Source organism: Spinacia oleracea, chromosome 4, assembly GCF_020520425.1.
Source record: "Spinacia oleracea cultivar Varoflay chromosome 4, BTI_SOV_V1, whole genome shotgun sequence".
In the NCBI taxonomy this organism is placed as follows: domain Eukaryota; kingdom Viridiplantae; phylum Streptophyta; class Magnoliopsida; order Caryophyllales; family Amaranthaceae; genus Spinacia; species Spinacia oleracea.
In genome coordinates this window covers 152,604,013-152,620,545 of record NC_079490.1, presented here as the reverse complement: position 1 = coordinate 152,620,545, position 16,533 = coordinate 152,604,013, and the positions used below count along the sequence as shown (strand labels likewise).

General features: G+C 37.0%; 1 long non-coding RNA gene and 1 other non-coding gene across 2 annotated transcripts; one reads left to right on the top strand and one right to left on the bottom strand.

The window, feature by feature from the left end:
• Positions 1-5,360: 5,360 nt before the first annotated feature.
• Positions 5,361-5,467, top strand: LOC130460301 (small nucleolar RNA R71). Its single transcript, XR_008920213.1, has one exon. It is a non-coding gene; the product is annotated as a small nucleolar RNA R71 (small nucleolar RNA).
• A 9,538-nt stretch (positions 5,468-15,005) lies between these two features.
• On the bottom strand, positions 15,006-15,914 carry LOC130460146 (uncharacterized). The gene is made up of 2 exons (XR_008920091.1): positions 15,820-15,914; positions 15,006-15,155 (listed from the first exon to the last, which is right to left on the bottom strand). It is a non-coding gene; the product is annotated as an uncharacterized lncRNA (long non-coding RNA).
• Between the last annotated feature and the right edge of the window lie 619 nt (positions 15,915-16,533).

The following is a 16,533-nucleotide window of genomic DNA, read 5'->3' as shown; positions in this document are numbered from 1 at the left end:
ACGTACTAGAAATAATTCCTATCTAATAGCCACAGACCAAAAAACATCATATTTATACCTCTCGGCGCATAATCTAGGTTAATCAAACTCAAATCAAAATAGTCCGGCCGAACAGAATTGACGAGCAATAATAATAAGCTATAGAAATTATAATTAATCAATCAATTAATCAAGTCCACATATAATCCCAATCATGCATTCATGGATCCCCTAAACCCTATAAATTAAACTACTCACTCATGATAATAAATAACAAAGCAATTAACATAATAGAAAACATGATCAAGCAATAAGATAAATTAAAGCAAGAAACAATACCGACTTGAAGAACAATGGAATAATAAAGCTTGAATCTTTGATTAAAATTAAAACTAAGTGTTTGGAGAAAATAGAGAGAACTAAAATAGACTAAGTAATTAGAAAACTAGAATAAAAGGTATCACTAAAAATATAAGGGGTTAGTATTTATAGTTTGCCCAAAATAGAGCCCAAAATCGGAAATAAAATCTCGCGAAATACGCTGGAGGTTGGCGTGGCCCGATCGGGCGACGCTTCGCCCGATCGGGCGATGTGCTCGATAGTCGGCCCGATCGGGCGAAATTCCGCCCGATCGGGCGGTTGCAAAATGCCCAGAACAGCGCCCAGAATGACCGCCCGATCCGGATCGGGCGAAGCCCGCCCGATCGGGCGCGTGTTGAAACTGCACGATCCTCTATCTTCAAAACGTCATATCTCCTTTGTTATTCGTCGGAATTAGGCGAGTGACCACTTATTGGAAAGATATTGAAGTCTATAATCAAACCCAATTAGAATTACATCATTTGGGGTTGTAGAACTTGAGTTATGCTTAAAATAGTGGACTATAGTCATTTTTGTACTTCCTTCGTTATTCTCTTTGCTTCAAAACTCTCCAAACTTAATGTTTGTGCTCTCGAAAGTACATAATCTCTTGTATTGATTCAAATGAGTAGGAAATGCACAAAAATATGCTAATTCCTACATTGATGAACCTGGAACTACAAACACACTACAAGGAGCACATTAGTACTAAAAATCGCTCCGAAGAGCTCATTTGAGATCATAAAGTACTAAGGGACGGGGGTAAAAACTCTATATAAAACACACATATCAAACTCCCCCAAGCTAGATCCTTGCTTGTCCCTAAGCAAGAAAATCATCGATAAATACAAGACCAACTTCACCCCCACCATATTTCAAAATGAAAAACATAATTCAAGGCAAAATCTAACGAGCATGCATCAATGTCAACCAATCAAATCCACCCTACCACAAATCCTCCCTAACAATCGTCAAGCAAAGCGAACCACAAGTGCACAATGGAATTCAAGACTAGTGCTCACACACTCATCACTCATTTATGTGGCGGGTAAAAGATGTACCCGTTCGCTCTCCTCCCAACATATAAGTGAACAATGCCCTCCCAAACTCACAACACTCGTGTGTCTAGAAAAACATACACTTAACCTAGTAGTCGACTTGAAATGTGTCATGTCATAACTTGCATTGATAAACAACTATTTTCACATAAGTACGACTCTATGCACAAAGGTCGGAAGGTCTTCAAAGCTTGTAATGTTAGGCTTAGGTAAGGGTGCGGTAAATTTGGGTATAATGTGAGCTTTAAAGCCTTGGCTTTGGGGAGCATAAATCCTAAAAACAACCGTGATCAATCAACATAATGACCATAATCTCCCACTCAGCACATGACAAAACAACAAATAACCAACACCATACTTTCTTGCCTTTTTTCACAATTGTAACCAATCACTCATAAGGATATGAATTTGCAGAACTTGATTGAAACAACACTTTGAACTTTTTATGAGAGTAATAGATTTTTCTCTTTCTTTTCTTTTTCAATCTCTCTTTTCTTTTCTTTCTTTTTTAGCAACCTTCACATTTGTTTTGTTCTTTCATCTCTTTTCATTTTCAACTCATTTTCAACAACAAACATGATAAGACGAACTCCATTTTCAATACCCACTTTGTGCTCAAAATGTAGCACACTACAACTCCCTCACCTCACTACTATTAGCTCCCCCAAGCTAGGCTTGGGACTAGTAACCAATGGGGTTTTTCATGGGCTTGTAATATGGCTAGTCACCGAATAAAAGGGCACAAGCAACAACATGGGTAGAAAAGGAGGGGACAAATGTATCTAATTTCATCTGAAGGCTACCTAAATAGAAAAATGCCTTCGTCCTCCACAATGTGCATGTATATGAGTCATAAAACACTACTAATAGTTGCAAATCAATACACAAAATCAATGACACACCAGGAATCTATCACACATCCTAACCAAATCAACTAGTCAAGCACCAAGTCCACAAATAGTTAGTCGGAGTTGACTCATGTTAAGGCATCAAAGCAATCGAATATCAAATCATGGCTAACACATCTACATTGCCCATCATCAAATACCAAGAATCAAAACAATTTTCGTTCAAGGGGCACAGGGAAGCATGATATTGTATTCATCGGAACGTATTTTTGTATTTTTTTTTTTCAAAGCAATAGACTACTCTAGAAAACATTAAACACACCAAAATAAACACACAAAAATAAGTAAATGCAAAAATAAAAGGAAAAACATACCTAATATGTACAAGTGAGTGAAACACCCCCCCAAGATAAATCAGACAATGTCCTCATTGGCTCAAGGGGTATCATGAGGAAAGTGAGCAACCCGTGGCTTATTTGTCGCTGATTCGCAAATCGCCCGATCGGGCAGCAGATCGCCCGATCGGGCGAATTTCGAACCTTTTCGTTAAATCTGTGCGGGCCCGATCGGGCGCACCTCGCCCGATCCGGATCGGGCGAAATGCAATGCCTTGTTTTATTGACTTTTCTCAGCCCAGAATCCTTCCTTGACCTTTCTACGACGTCATCATCAACCGCCCGATCGGGCGGAATTTCGCCCGATCGGGCATTTCACTCGCCTTTTGTGTCGATCGGGCCACTTTCGCCCGGTCTGGCGATTTCCCAAATTTTTCTTTGTATCGACACGCGCCCGATCGGGCGCTCTTCGCCCGATCCGGGTCGGGCGAAATGCAAGCTACTCCGTTTGGCTTTGATTCAACTTTTTCGAGCTTGGGGCCTTAGACCTGCATAACATTAAACACCAAAACCGTAAAATACACTCATCTCGCCTCTCCAATACCAAGGACTACACTGAATCACACACTTGATCAAAAATTATACTAAAACACACAAAACGAAAGCATAAAGTTCACTACGGAAAGCAATAAACGGATAGTTAAGTACTCATCCCCTATTAGATTGGTGTAATGTCCCCATTACACAATCTCAGTTTATGCACAGACAACGAAAGGAAGGGGATAAGAGCCACGACAACTCATCGAATGGGGGCACCAAAGATTGTGCCATCTGGTGTCAAATCAATTGCCTTGGATGAGCTATGTGGCGCGGGGGGTGACAGACCACGACCCCGATCATGAATGCGATGCCCACCGTTCACCGAACTTTCGGCCTTTCGGGTCTCAACATCATCAAATCGTGCTTCCCTTCGAACCCATGCCGAAGAGTTCATACTCCGATTACCTCCACCTGCAAAACAATTTGAAACATGCTCTTTTTCCGAAGGATTGTTGGAGTTAGTATGAGTCAATTTAGTATTAAAATAATCATTAGAAACATTGACTCCAAAACATGACTCCTCTACCATAGGGCTCTTAGCAACATGGGTTAAATTGAAAGTAACCTTGTCATCCCCCACATTTAAGGTCAGCTTGCCATTCTTGACATCTATGATTGCCCCAGCAGTGTGTAGGAAAGGTCGACCTAAAATAATAGGAATCTGCCTGTCCTCTTCCATGTCCAACACAACAAAATCAACAGGGATAAAAAATTTACCTACTCTAACAGGCACATCTTCTAGAACACCTAGGGGGTATTTTACAGATCTATCAGCCATTTGCAGAGTTATGTTGGTAACTTTTAAATCACCCATGTTCAACTTAGTACATACAGACAGGGGCATGACACTAACACTGGCACCTAAATCACATAAGGCTTTGTCAATAAAAAGGTTGCCAATATTACACGGGATAGAGAAACTCCCAGGGTCCTTCAACTTGGGTGGAGACTTATTCTGTAGTAAGGCACTACATTCTTCAGTAAATGCAACAGTCTCCACCTCACTAAATGCTCTCTTCCTAGTCAAGATGTCTTTCATGTATTTAGCATATGCAGGTACTTGAGTAATTAATTCAGTGAAAGGGACCGTTACCTGCAGATTCTTTACCACTTCTAAGAACTTACCAAACTGCTTGTCTAGCTTGTTCTTTAGCTGACGATGAGGGAAGGGAAGTTTGATAGGTGGAACTTGTATCTCAACTTTCTTCTCAACCCTTGTGTCAGCTTCCTTATCCTTGACCACCTTCTCACTTTCTCTTGGCACAGCACCACTAACAGATACTTCAACCCCTTCCTCTATAGTCATAGGTGGCCCATCATACTCATATCCACTCCGCAAAGTGACAGCGTTTGCAGACTCTCTGGTCATAGGCTGTGAAGGGAGTTGACCCTTCGATCTCTCTGCAAGAGTAGTAGCCATTTGTGCCAACTGTTTATCCATGATCTTGTTATGAGCAGTGAGGGCATCGATTTTGGCATCCTTTTCGCTCAGAGATCTCTGCAATTCCAACATCATATTCCTCATCTCTACAAGCATGGGATCAGGTTGTGTGGGTTGAGGTTGTGGAGGAAAACCAGGTGGTCCACTAGGCTGCGGGTTGTAGTTACTCCGCGGTTGGTAGGGTTGTTGTGGTGGTGGTTGGTAAGGTTGTTGTGGTGGTGGAGGGTGTTGAATCTGGTGGGGGTTCTGAACATTAGTACTCCTATATGATAATAGGGGGTTGTTTTTATACCCCTCATTGTATGAGTTGGAGTACGGATTGTTCTGCTTGTAGGCCTGGAATGCATTGCATTGTTCAATAGAGCTCCTACATTCCGGTGCATAATGACCTTGCATCCCACAACTATTACAGACATTGGCCAACTGAGCACTCATTGCGGCGATACTAGCTTGTTGGGTGGCTTGGGAAGATGCGATCTGTATATTGTCCAGCTTGTGATGTAGGGCAGTTAGCTGAGCAGTAAGCTGTTCAATAGAGTTCATCTCATGCTTAACACCACGATCGGCAAAACCTCTAGGATTTCCATATTGGGCACTATGGATGGCTATCTCCTCAATCACCTCTAAAGCTCTAGGCACCTCCAGTTGCATAAATCTCCCACTGGCAGCTGAATCCAAAAGAAACCTAGACTCATTACCCAGACCATTATAGAACTGCTGAACCAGGAACCAGTCCTCCAAACCATGGTGTGGGCACTCTCTTTGCAAGTCCTTGAATCTTTCCCAAACCTCGAACAAACTCTCATCTGCTTGTTGAGAGATACCTAATATCTGTCCCCTTAGACGAGCTGTCTTCTCAGGTGGGAAATATTTAACATAGAATGCAAGGGCCAAAGAATTCCAATCGGTGATTTTCATAGCTGCGCGGTTGAGACTGTTAATCCATAGCTTGGCCTTCCCACTCAATGAAAATGGAAAGAGTATCTCCATAGTCTGCTCCGGTGTTAAATTCTTCTGCTTAATGGTGGCACAATACTGAATGAAAGACTGAATATGGAGATTGGGATCTTCACCCTTTTCCCCACCGAATTGGTGTCTCTCGATCATGTTTATCAGCTGGGGTTCAATCTTGAAATTCTCGACCGCAATGGAAGGCATGATTGCCTTGGGAAGCATAGACAGACTTGGTTTAGAATAGTCTGTAAGCCTTGGCACAAGTGGGGGTGGTGGTGCTTGGTCACCCATCTCTGAATCTGTATGGAATAGATTGCTAATCAGATAGTCGGATTCAGAGTCAGAATAGTCTCTCAACTGTTCAACGAATCTACGCCGTCTACGAAAGGTCCGTTCAGGTTCAGGATCGAACGAAGTCAGATCGCTGGTATGGACAGTCCTGGGCATAAACAAGCAAGAACTAGAAAACAGTCGTGAGATCTGGTCTCAAGGAACGGGAGTCCCTTGAGAAGTGACAAACAATAATCTAGAAAAACAATTAATAACAGAAAATAAAACCGTTTCCCCGGCAACGGCGCCAAAATTTGACAGGCTAAATCGCACTCCTATCAAATATAAACCTAGCGTTCACCAACTAAAAATATAGTAAGGGAAGCAGGGATCGTATCCACAGGGAAACAATGTTCTTTCTACTATTAATTAACTAATCTAGACTACTGGTAACAAAGAGTTGGATTGGTTTGTATATTAAACTAAAGCAAATAATCAAATCGGAAAATAACAATATTAAAGGAATCTAGGGCAACGGTTCACCATAAATGCAGAGCGGGATTGGACAACGGACAATAACAATCAATGAACAATCATAATTAGGAAAACATGCATCTCTCGAATCTTATGAATTCCTTAGGATAGAACAACTAGCGGGCTCTCGCTACGTACTAGAAATAATTCCTATCTAATAGCCACAGACCAAAAAACATCATATTTATACCTCTCGGCGCATAATCTAAGGTTAATCAAACTCAAATCAAAATAGTCCGGCCGAACAGAATTGACGAGCAATAATAATAAGCTATAGAAATTATAATCAATCAATCAATTAATCAAGTCCACATATAATCCCAATCATGCATTCATGGATCCCCTAAACCCTATAAATTAAACTACTCACTCATGATAATAAATAACAAAGCAATTAACATAATAGAAAACATGATCAAGCAATAAGATAAATTAAAGCAAGAAACAATACCGACTTGAAGAACAATGGAATAATAAAGCTTGAATCTTTGATTAAAATTAAAACTAAGTGTTTGGAGAAAATAGAGAGAACTAAAATAGACTAAGTAATTAGAAAACTAGAATAAAAGGTATCACTAAAAATATAAGGGGCTAGTATTTATAGTTTGCCCAAAATAGAGCCCAAAATCGGAAATAAAATCTCGCGAAATACGCTAGAGGTTGGCGTGGCCCGATCGGGCGACGCTTCGCCCGATCGGGCGATGTGCTCGATAGTCGGCCCGATCGGGCAAAATTCCGCCCGATCGGGCAAAATTCCGCCCGATTGGGAGGTTGCAAAATGCCCAGAACAGCGCCCAGAATGACCGCCCGATCCGGATCGGGCGAAGCCCGCCCGATCGGGCGCGTGTTGAAACTGCACGATCCTCTATCTTCAAAACGTCATATCTCCTTCGTTGTTCGTTGGAATTAGGCGAGTGACCACTTATTGGAAAGATATTGAAGTCTATAATCCAACCCAATTAGAATTACATCATTTGGAGTTGTAGAACTTGAGTTATGCTTAAAATAGTGGACTATAGTCATTTTTGTACTTCCTTCGTTATTCTCTTTGCTTCAAAACTCTCCAAACTTAATGTTTGTGCTCTCGAAAGTACATAATCTCTTGTATTGATTCAAATGAGTAGGAAATGCACAAAAATATGCTAATTCCTACAATGATGAACCTGGAAATACAAACACACTACAAGGAGCACATTAGTACTAAAAATCGCTCCGAAGAGCTCATTTGAGATCATAAAGTACTAAGGGACGGGGGTAAAAACTCTATATAAAACACACATATCAGCGTGCTCGCGCCCTCGCCCTCTCCTTGCCTCGTCCCTCAGCGCAGCCCACGCTGTTGTGTGTGTCGCGCGTTGTGTGCCTCGCCTGCCCCGCAGCCTTGCCCTCTCGTCGCCTTGCGCGCGCTGTGTTGCGGTGCGTGCGGTGCTGTTGTGTGTCGTTGTTGTTGCGTTGATTGCTCGACGCACACACACACAACACAATTAATTGTTGTGTGTGTGTGTTATTGAATTGGGATAATAAAAATTATGTTTTCAAAAATATTAATTTTCAGTTTTAAATTGATTTAATTATTGTGATTAAGTTTAATTATTGAATTGTTTAGATCAATTAAAACGGTTATGAACACCGTATTGGGTTAGTAGTATGTTTTAATTAAAGAAATTGGTTTTGATGATTGGTTTTGTAATTTTCGGATTTTATATGTTCATAAAGTATTGATTTTTGAAGTCAAAACACGTTTTCGGATTAAACCATTGTTAGGGTTTTGGTTTCAAATTGATTGAGCGATTGATTTACATAATTTAATGACAATTTAAATTATTGGAACCAATCTAAATTTTCAGAATTTTTTTAAGCTTTAAAAGGTTGGTTTTTAAGGGTTTTAAAGCGAAAAAGTCAATGTTTTTATGCTAGGACTTGAGTTGACTATTTGAGACTATTAAATTACCAATTAATGAATGATTTTAATTAAACTAAGGGTTTTAGTTTCTTAAATATTTGCTGGAAATTTAGTAAACATGGATAATAATTTAGTTCTCTTGTTTTGTTTATAGGAGTTGATTTCTAGTGAGTCGTGATTCGCACAGGGGCCCCCGTACTTAGGTAGTCCAGGTACGTACAAGACTAGGGTGACCACCCATCCCTTGAGGACTTTATGAAGTGTATTGAATGCGAATCATGTGAACTTATATGTTGGAAATTCATGTTTGATGATTGGGAATGAATATGTTATTATGAATTCATGTTCAATGTTGAGAACAAGCATGTTGTTATTATTGATTGAATCTATGTGAACGAGCATGTTATGAATTGAATTATGCTTTATAGATTCTATTGAACTATCATGTTATGGACTTTTATAATCGTTGAATTATGTCAAGCATGTTGTTCAAGTTGGTTTGCATGTTTGGGTTGTGCGCATGCAAGTTGTTATTATTATTATGCTATAGTACAGGATGTCTAGCATAATTATTGAGCCAGTCGAATATTGCTAGTGAGCAATATATATTCTACCAAAGGGGTAGAATATGTTAGAGAGTCTATGTGAATTGAATTAAGGACAATTCGTGCTAAGGGCACACCCCGCTTGTTAATAGGCAATGTCGGGTTCTCTGAAACAGTGTTTTTGAGAAGGAACAATGGGGGTAATTTCACTTGAGTTTTGTTTGATCACAAGTCCTAAAGAAGTAAAATATTAAAGATCATTGTTGAATTGTTTAATTTTTCAATTGTTTGTATGTTGTGTCTTGAGTCGCCTTGAACATAATATACTAATTAATGTAAAGTGTAACCCAAAGAGGTTCAAAACTCTTGGAACGTATATACCTTGAGTATGAACAATGGGGGGAGTCTTGCCGGAAAACTTGTACTCCTAGAATGATACAAGACGTTGTTTCATTCTCTTTTATGCCGTTATGCATTGGAATTCCTGTCGGTATGGCCCGACTGTCGGTAGTAGCCCGACTTATTTTGGTGTATGGTTGGCTCCCATCACCCTTTTCTTTCCTTTTGAGGATACTAATTTACTTTACCCGTTCGAAGCTACTTTTATTAAACTGTGAGTCAAGAGTCGTGTCTCGTGTCGAGTCTTGTCTCCATGTTTACTTGTTTATTTTATGGCTTTTGCATGTGGATTATCTATTTTGTCGAGTGAAGCATGTTAGGATAGAATGTTATTCTAGCTTGTTCGTACTCAGCTTTTGCTGACTTCGTGCTTCATGTCTTTTGGTCATGGCCTTTGCCTTAATGATCCTATGATGATCCAGCAATTGCATTTGCGTTGTTGGGGAGTAGATTTTCAATAAAGCAGGTTTGTAGAGATAACTTGCGGGAGAAGTTATCATGGGATTCGAGTTGAGAGTTTATTCTTCCGTATTTTATAAACTCTATTTCTATTTTTAGTCATGACTACTACTATTACTATTTCAGTTAATGGATTTCAAATGGTTTAATACTTTGGATTTGGGCCTCCACGGTTCCAACTTGTTTTAATGACCATTAACTATTTATTTAATATGTTTTGAAAGTTAGTTAATTTCGCTGCGTAATTCTGGTAAATAGCCTTAGCCGTTATCACGGTGGCGGTAATATCTTGGTAATTCCTGTGTTTTAAGTTGGAAAATGTTTTATAAAAAGCAAGGAATTATTAGGGTGTTACACAAATAATCCACCATGAGTGCTGGTATCTGAGGCGGTAAGAGTCTTGCAGAACATATGTGGTGTTGTAGATTTGACAAGGTTCTCAAAATCCTCTTCATCTCCCTTAATATCAGCCTCAGTCTCTTTCAATTCCTCCTCAATCTGCCCCAATTACAAGCACAAAAGAAACAATGCAGAAAACATTGTCAGACATTATTCAGACCAACATTGTCCCTCGTCAATCTGCCCCAATTAATTAAAGCACAAATCTTTAGGAACTAAACAATTAAACAAACATGTTTTGATTAGGAAACTTGAAACGTAAATTAATTATAGTAGTTAAGTCCAATTTTTAACAAAATAATGGATGATTAGTAAACATTCCTACCTAGTTTGTTGGGATTAGAGAAACTTGAGAATAAACCTCATCTTTTGCTACTTCCGCCTACCACAAATGAGCACACTTTCAAAATTGATTATTTAAATTTTGCAACACCCAATTTTGAAGGAACAACAACAAACATAACATAATTGATCAACTTACTTAAAAATTCCTAAATTCCACCGGAAGTGGCTCGTGATTTTTGAGGTGCAGCAGGTTGCGAGTAGTAGTGTTGTTCCTAGTTGTTAATCTTTGTTCGTTTAACTGGTGTGTTTGGTTATTTCTTTTCGTTGGTTTATTATTTAGCCGGGGTTTAATTAATTCCCCCCTTTCTTCACCAAAAAAAAATCTCAAATTCCCATAATTTAATAAATAATCACCAGAAAAGAAAATCATTACATACTCAAATCAACATTCACACATGTTTATGAAAAACCACATAACCAAAAAAATCAAACTTTCTTTAAAAGCCAAAAAGAACCAAACCCATTAACCAATTTCGTAATCCAATCATAAATCAATTTCACTTAACTATTCAAGAATAAGAATAGGGTGCAGGTGGAAGTTGAAAGAAGAACAGAGATTGAGAAAGGGAATAAAGTCGTTGGGGTGGGACCCACAAACGGAGAGATTTAACGTTTTCTGTTACAAGGTAGTGTTACTAAAACATATCAAACTTATAAGGCAGGAAAATATAAAAAAGTTTTTATAAGGTAGTAATTCACAAAACGTCCAAACATTAAGGTAGTGTTTCACAAAATTTCCTATTTGTTTAACTTCACTCTTATCTGCGCATTGCAACCTGTTCTAGTAATTTCTTGCTTTCTTGTTTGTTTTGAATTCTTTTTTGGTTTGTTTTCAGATGGTAAAGGTAATTCTTCCTAGTTGTTTTTTGGTTTCTCTTCCCTTCTTTTTCATTGCTTTGAACAACAAAAGTATTTTTCCTCGAGCTCTCCAGTTTTTGGAACTCTCCTTGCTATAGATTTCCTGATTGAAAATTCAAGAAGCACTGAATGTTTCTGATAAAGAGAAAATATTTCATCAAGCGTCTCTGCGTTATATCCAGTCAATGATCCTCTTATTTCATCCTCTGTTAAGTTGTCAAATTTATTGATGAAAGCTGTAAAATGAAAAAACAAATTAGTTTAAAATCTATAGAAATTAGTTATAATTTTAAAGAAATTAGTTAAATAAATAATGTAATTAGTCATAACTAGTTAACCAGTAATCATCCATGGAGAAATTAGTTACAAAATTCAATTATTTTGTTAAAATTCCAATGGAATTAGTTTTTTTTTTTTTTTGATGGAAAAGTCCAATGAAATTAGTTAACACATGAAACGAGTTAGTTAAAATTGGTTAACCGGTGAAGTAATTCCATCAACTATGGAGAAATTAGTTAAAAATTCATATATCAATCCCTAGTCAATAAAAAGCATAACCATCACCATTTCAATGACACATAAGCGATACTATTTTGATGACACGTGTCTCAATCTTATTAATCTTTCTATTTACTTTTTGTTATAAAAAAAATAATGGTCATTCATTATTCTACTTTATTGTCATTAGTTATTACGTAGTATACTACTAATCTCCGTCTCTTTAATTTACTAGAATTGTACTGCATCCATCCCATATTTATAGTATTGTTTGACTAAAAACACGGGTTTTAAGAAAAGTGTAATATAGTACACGGAAATTTAGAATATAGTACATTGATAATTAATTTGTATGAGAAAGTGAAATATAATGGATAAAGGAATATAGTACATGAAGAAGTTGTGTTGGGTTTTCAGTGCATTTTTAATTAATATAGTACATGAGAAAGTGGAAAACTTAATGGCCAGAAATAGAAACATGACATGATTATAATTTTGGGACGCTTAAAATAGAATCAAGACTACAAAAAGGGGACGGAGGGATTACCAAAAATTAGGATCGATACTCAACTTGATTATGCCTAAACTACCGTCCCCTACTTCATCTTCCCCATTCTTCACCTTCCCATTAATTCTCCAAGCTTAATTATTTTCAATGTCAATTTAATTCAACCCCCAAATCTTCTCCCCTTCTCCTGTAGCATTAATTCAATCCCCAAATCTTCTCCCCTTCTCCTGTAGCATTAATTCAAAATTTAACCTCACTAATAGACTTTTTGACTGATCCGTTTTGAAACGGTAGGAGATTATAGGGTGCTTTAATTCAACATTTCTATTGTTTATTTTCATGCATGCAATTCAAGCTGTAATACCCCCCCCCCCCCCCCTCTATCTCTCTCTAAGCACGTTGTTCTTGATTTTTCTTAAGCACATTGGAAGTATGTTGTTTATTTTTCTTTCTTAATTAGTTGCAATTCATTTTTCAGAGAAGGATAATCTTATAATGTATGGTTTCCATGCAAATGATTAAAGGTGGGTAAATTGCATCGATATTTTGAGACTTTTAGGTAGGTTTTATTTGTATCTTTTTGTTGTTAGGGGAACTTACAATTAGTTTTAGTTCTCCTATAAGAAATTTTTTGTCAGTATAGTTCAATAGTTAGACTTTGTTAAGTCTTTCCCTTAATTGGATAACATGAGTATAGTCGTAAACTGTAACAGTTGCAAATTTGTTTGGTCTTTGTACAAATGATATGTTATTGGTGGTAATAAGTGGTTTAAAGTGGATTTATTTTTTCAGGGAAGATGAACATAAGCAGAAATATGAAATGATTAAAAATACAAGACTTCATATGTTAAAGTTTTAATTATTGTCATTTGGTTTAAACATCTTCTAACACCTACTTAAGAACAACATAACTTCTAAATTCCATTACCCGACCAACATATAACCAGCCCGTTCGTCGAACGGGCCTAAAAACTAGTTTAGTTAAACAAATAATGTAATTAGTTAACACGTGAGAGTATTTAGTTACAAATTTTTTAAAACAATCAATTTAGGAGCAATTAGTTACAAAATTCAAAACTTTAGTTAAATAAAAATGAAATTAGTTAACACATGAAAGTATCCAGCTAAATATTTCCATTGATTAGTTAATTAATTGAGGTGTTAGCTGATGGAGTTCCAGACGTTGTGTCTGATGTCGTTTCTGATGCTCTTCCAGAAGTTGTGTCTGATGTTGTTTATGTTGTTGCAGGACTTTGTGCGTGACTTTCAGGTAACAGAATCAGTGGTTCTTGAGCATCAAATAGAGCAGGAGCCTTAAATTGAAGAGGAGTGTCAAATCTAGGAGGACCATCAAATTTAGGAGGAACATCAAATTGAGAGTTGTAGCAAATCCAGGTGGAGGAAGAAATCACGGAGAACGAAGTCCTTGAACTGTAGAAAATCGAGTAAGTGAAGTGAATGCAGGATAAGATTTATAAGGAGGACAATATCCATGGAGGTCGTCACCGCTGTAGAAGGTTAACGAACTTGCTAAATTCATGGACAGGACGCGGAGATGTCGAAGTTATCATGTGTAAATGACAGTGAGGAATCCATTGAGAGGAGAGATTAAAAACTAGGGTTCGCGACGGAGGAAGAACAGACTAGCGTTGCAGGAGGTTATGGTTTTGGTTGTAGAGAGAAGGATGAGAGGAGAGAAGATGAAGAAACGCGTTTGTAGGAAAAATGAAAGGAGATAAAAAAAACTCCCTTTATACTGCGCGTGAGACCACACGAGCGTGATTGTCTCACCCGGTCTTTCTTACACATACTCTACCTAAAAGTTGCTGCACTTTTTTTGGCTTTATAATTTTTAGAAATCTCGTGCATTTATATGAGGCATAAACTAATAATTAATGGCTGCATACCTATCCAGCCAGTAATAGCTGCATACGCACACAAACGACGCGTATCATTGGTTTTTTTGCTCTACATGCAAAACCCGCAGCAAATCCACAAGCACTCTCTCTCTCTCATCTTTCAAGTTGATTTTTCATTGAAACACCGTCAAATTTATGAGATTTCTCTCTCATGACCGACCAAATTGTGATTAAATCATCATCTACGGCGATAAATCGCCATCAACCAGTCCTCAATCAAACCCTAACTCCGTCGCAATAACCTCCGTCAAAGTCTTCATCAAAATGTTGGAGAAGTTGGCGGCGAAAGATGATGATGAAAAAGAGGAGAAATCATGGAGTTCTTGGAGGAGATAAGGTGGGGAGATCTGGTGGGAGCGAGGTATACTATAAGGCTGGGTTTGTTGATGGATTGACATGTTCAATGTTCAATGTTCAATGTTCAATTTATAACACAAAAAATTCAACTTTATAAAACTATGATATGTTCATAAATAAGAACACTTTTGTGTGATGTTCAGTTTCTCAAGTCTTATGTTCAAATTATACCGAATTATGTTCAACTAGTTAAAAATATTATGATTTTCCGGTAGGAAGGAAAAGGTTAGTTTGAGGCAATTTATGTGTTATATTTTTATTATTATAGCACATACGATTCACCTTATGTTCAATGTATTAGATCATATGTTCATTTAATCATTACATATGTTCAATAATGAACTTTGAACTAACCATTCTCCAATCTAAACAGAAATACAATAAGAAACTTAAACGCCAAGTACTTAAGAAAGTGACGTAAGATATTACTCGTAAATAAGATGTTCAAATGTATTACATATTGATATTCGACGAATAAAATATCTATAATCGTTATATCAAACTATTTATCAAAAATGGCCATAATCTCATCATAGAGCGATACACGAACATCAAGAGAAGTAGACAATCCCGCTATTGAGAGTACCTTCAAAAGGAACCACATGAAATTAATAAAGATAATGAATAATATATTAAGACAAAAAAAAATCTTCAAATATACCTTATTAGCATAATTTAGAACATACATCGAATATATTACTTTCTTTTTCTTAGATTGAGATCCAAATCCACCCTAAAATGTACTAAAACACAAATTGAAGTGAAATGTTCAAAACATGACACACAATGTTCATAATTAAGACAATACATGTTCAAATACTTACACAAAATATTACAAAGGATTAACAACACCCGGTAATGCTCTCTTACCACATATTTCTTTCTAGATATTACAAAAATAGAAATGTTCAGTTTCTCAAGTGTAATTTTCTTGACCACTATTACTTCTTTGCATAATGTTAAAAACAAAGGTAAAAAGGATGTTCAGTTATAATTGTACATTGTACATATATTAACATCACATGTTTATTATCTGAAAATAAAATAGGTTTATACTAATAACTTAATAGCAACAACAAAAATGTTCACATATAATATAATAATGTTCATACCTTAACACTTTATGTTCAAAGACGAATAAAATTAGTTTCGTATAAATTTAAAACAAAGGCATTCATGTTCAGAATATAAGTGATTCATGTTCATAATATAAGTGAGATATGTTCAGAATTATTGTAAACAGATTTTACCTAAAACATGCCTGGCCATCCACAACTTCTACTTCCTCAATATCCATCATCTTTGCATCATCACTATTTCCAAAACTCACCTCTTCATTACTCCTAAACAAGAACAAGAGAACACATCAAACATCAGACACATTTCAATCCCCAATTTCGTCCTCCGCCACAAAACCCAACCTCAACAATGCATAATTATGATAGGAATCTCATATTAACAACAAAAATAAAAAGGAAAATCAAAAAATTATCCCCAAAACAAGATAATCTAGGAAATGATTACAAACCAGGGGCAATTTAACGAAGAACAGTTAAACACCCATCATTATAAACTAAAATCATATTAAAAAAAAGGGTAATAGCAATACTAAGAAAACAAAATGCGGATTTACTCCACTTAATTAGCTAGAAATTAAAGTTTTCAGACTAGCAAATTGAATAAGAAGAGAAGATTAAAAGGAAATTAGCGAAAAGATAAACGGAACTGAACAAAAATACCTTGGGGTGATTAATTGCTGCAAAATTATCATAAACACATCTGAAAAGGGAAGAGGAGAGGGAATGATTTGAAAACAAGCTTGATAAAAGAGAAAAGGGAAAAAAAAGAACACAGAGTCAGGCGCTAAAGAAGGAAGGGGAGATTGCCTCTAAAACTGCATAAACGGCGTCGTTGAAGGTAGTATGCACGCTGAGCTGCGTGCATACCTATCCAGCCAAAAATTT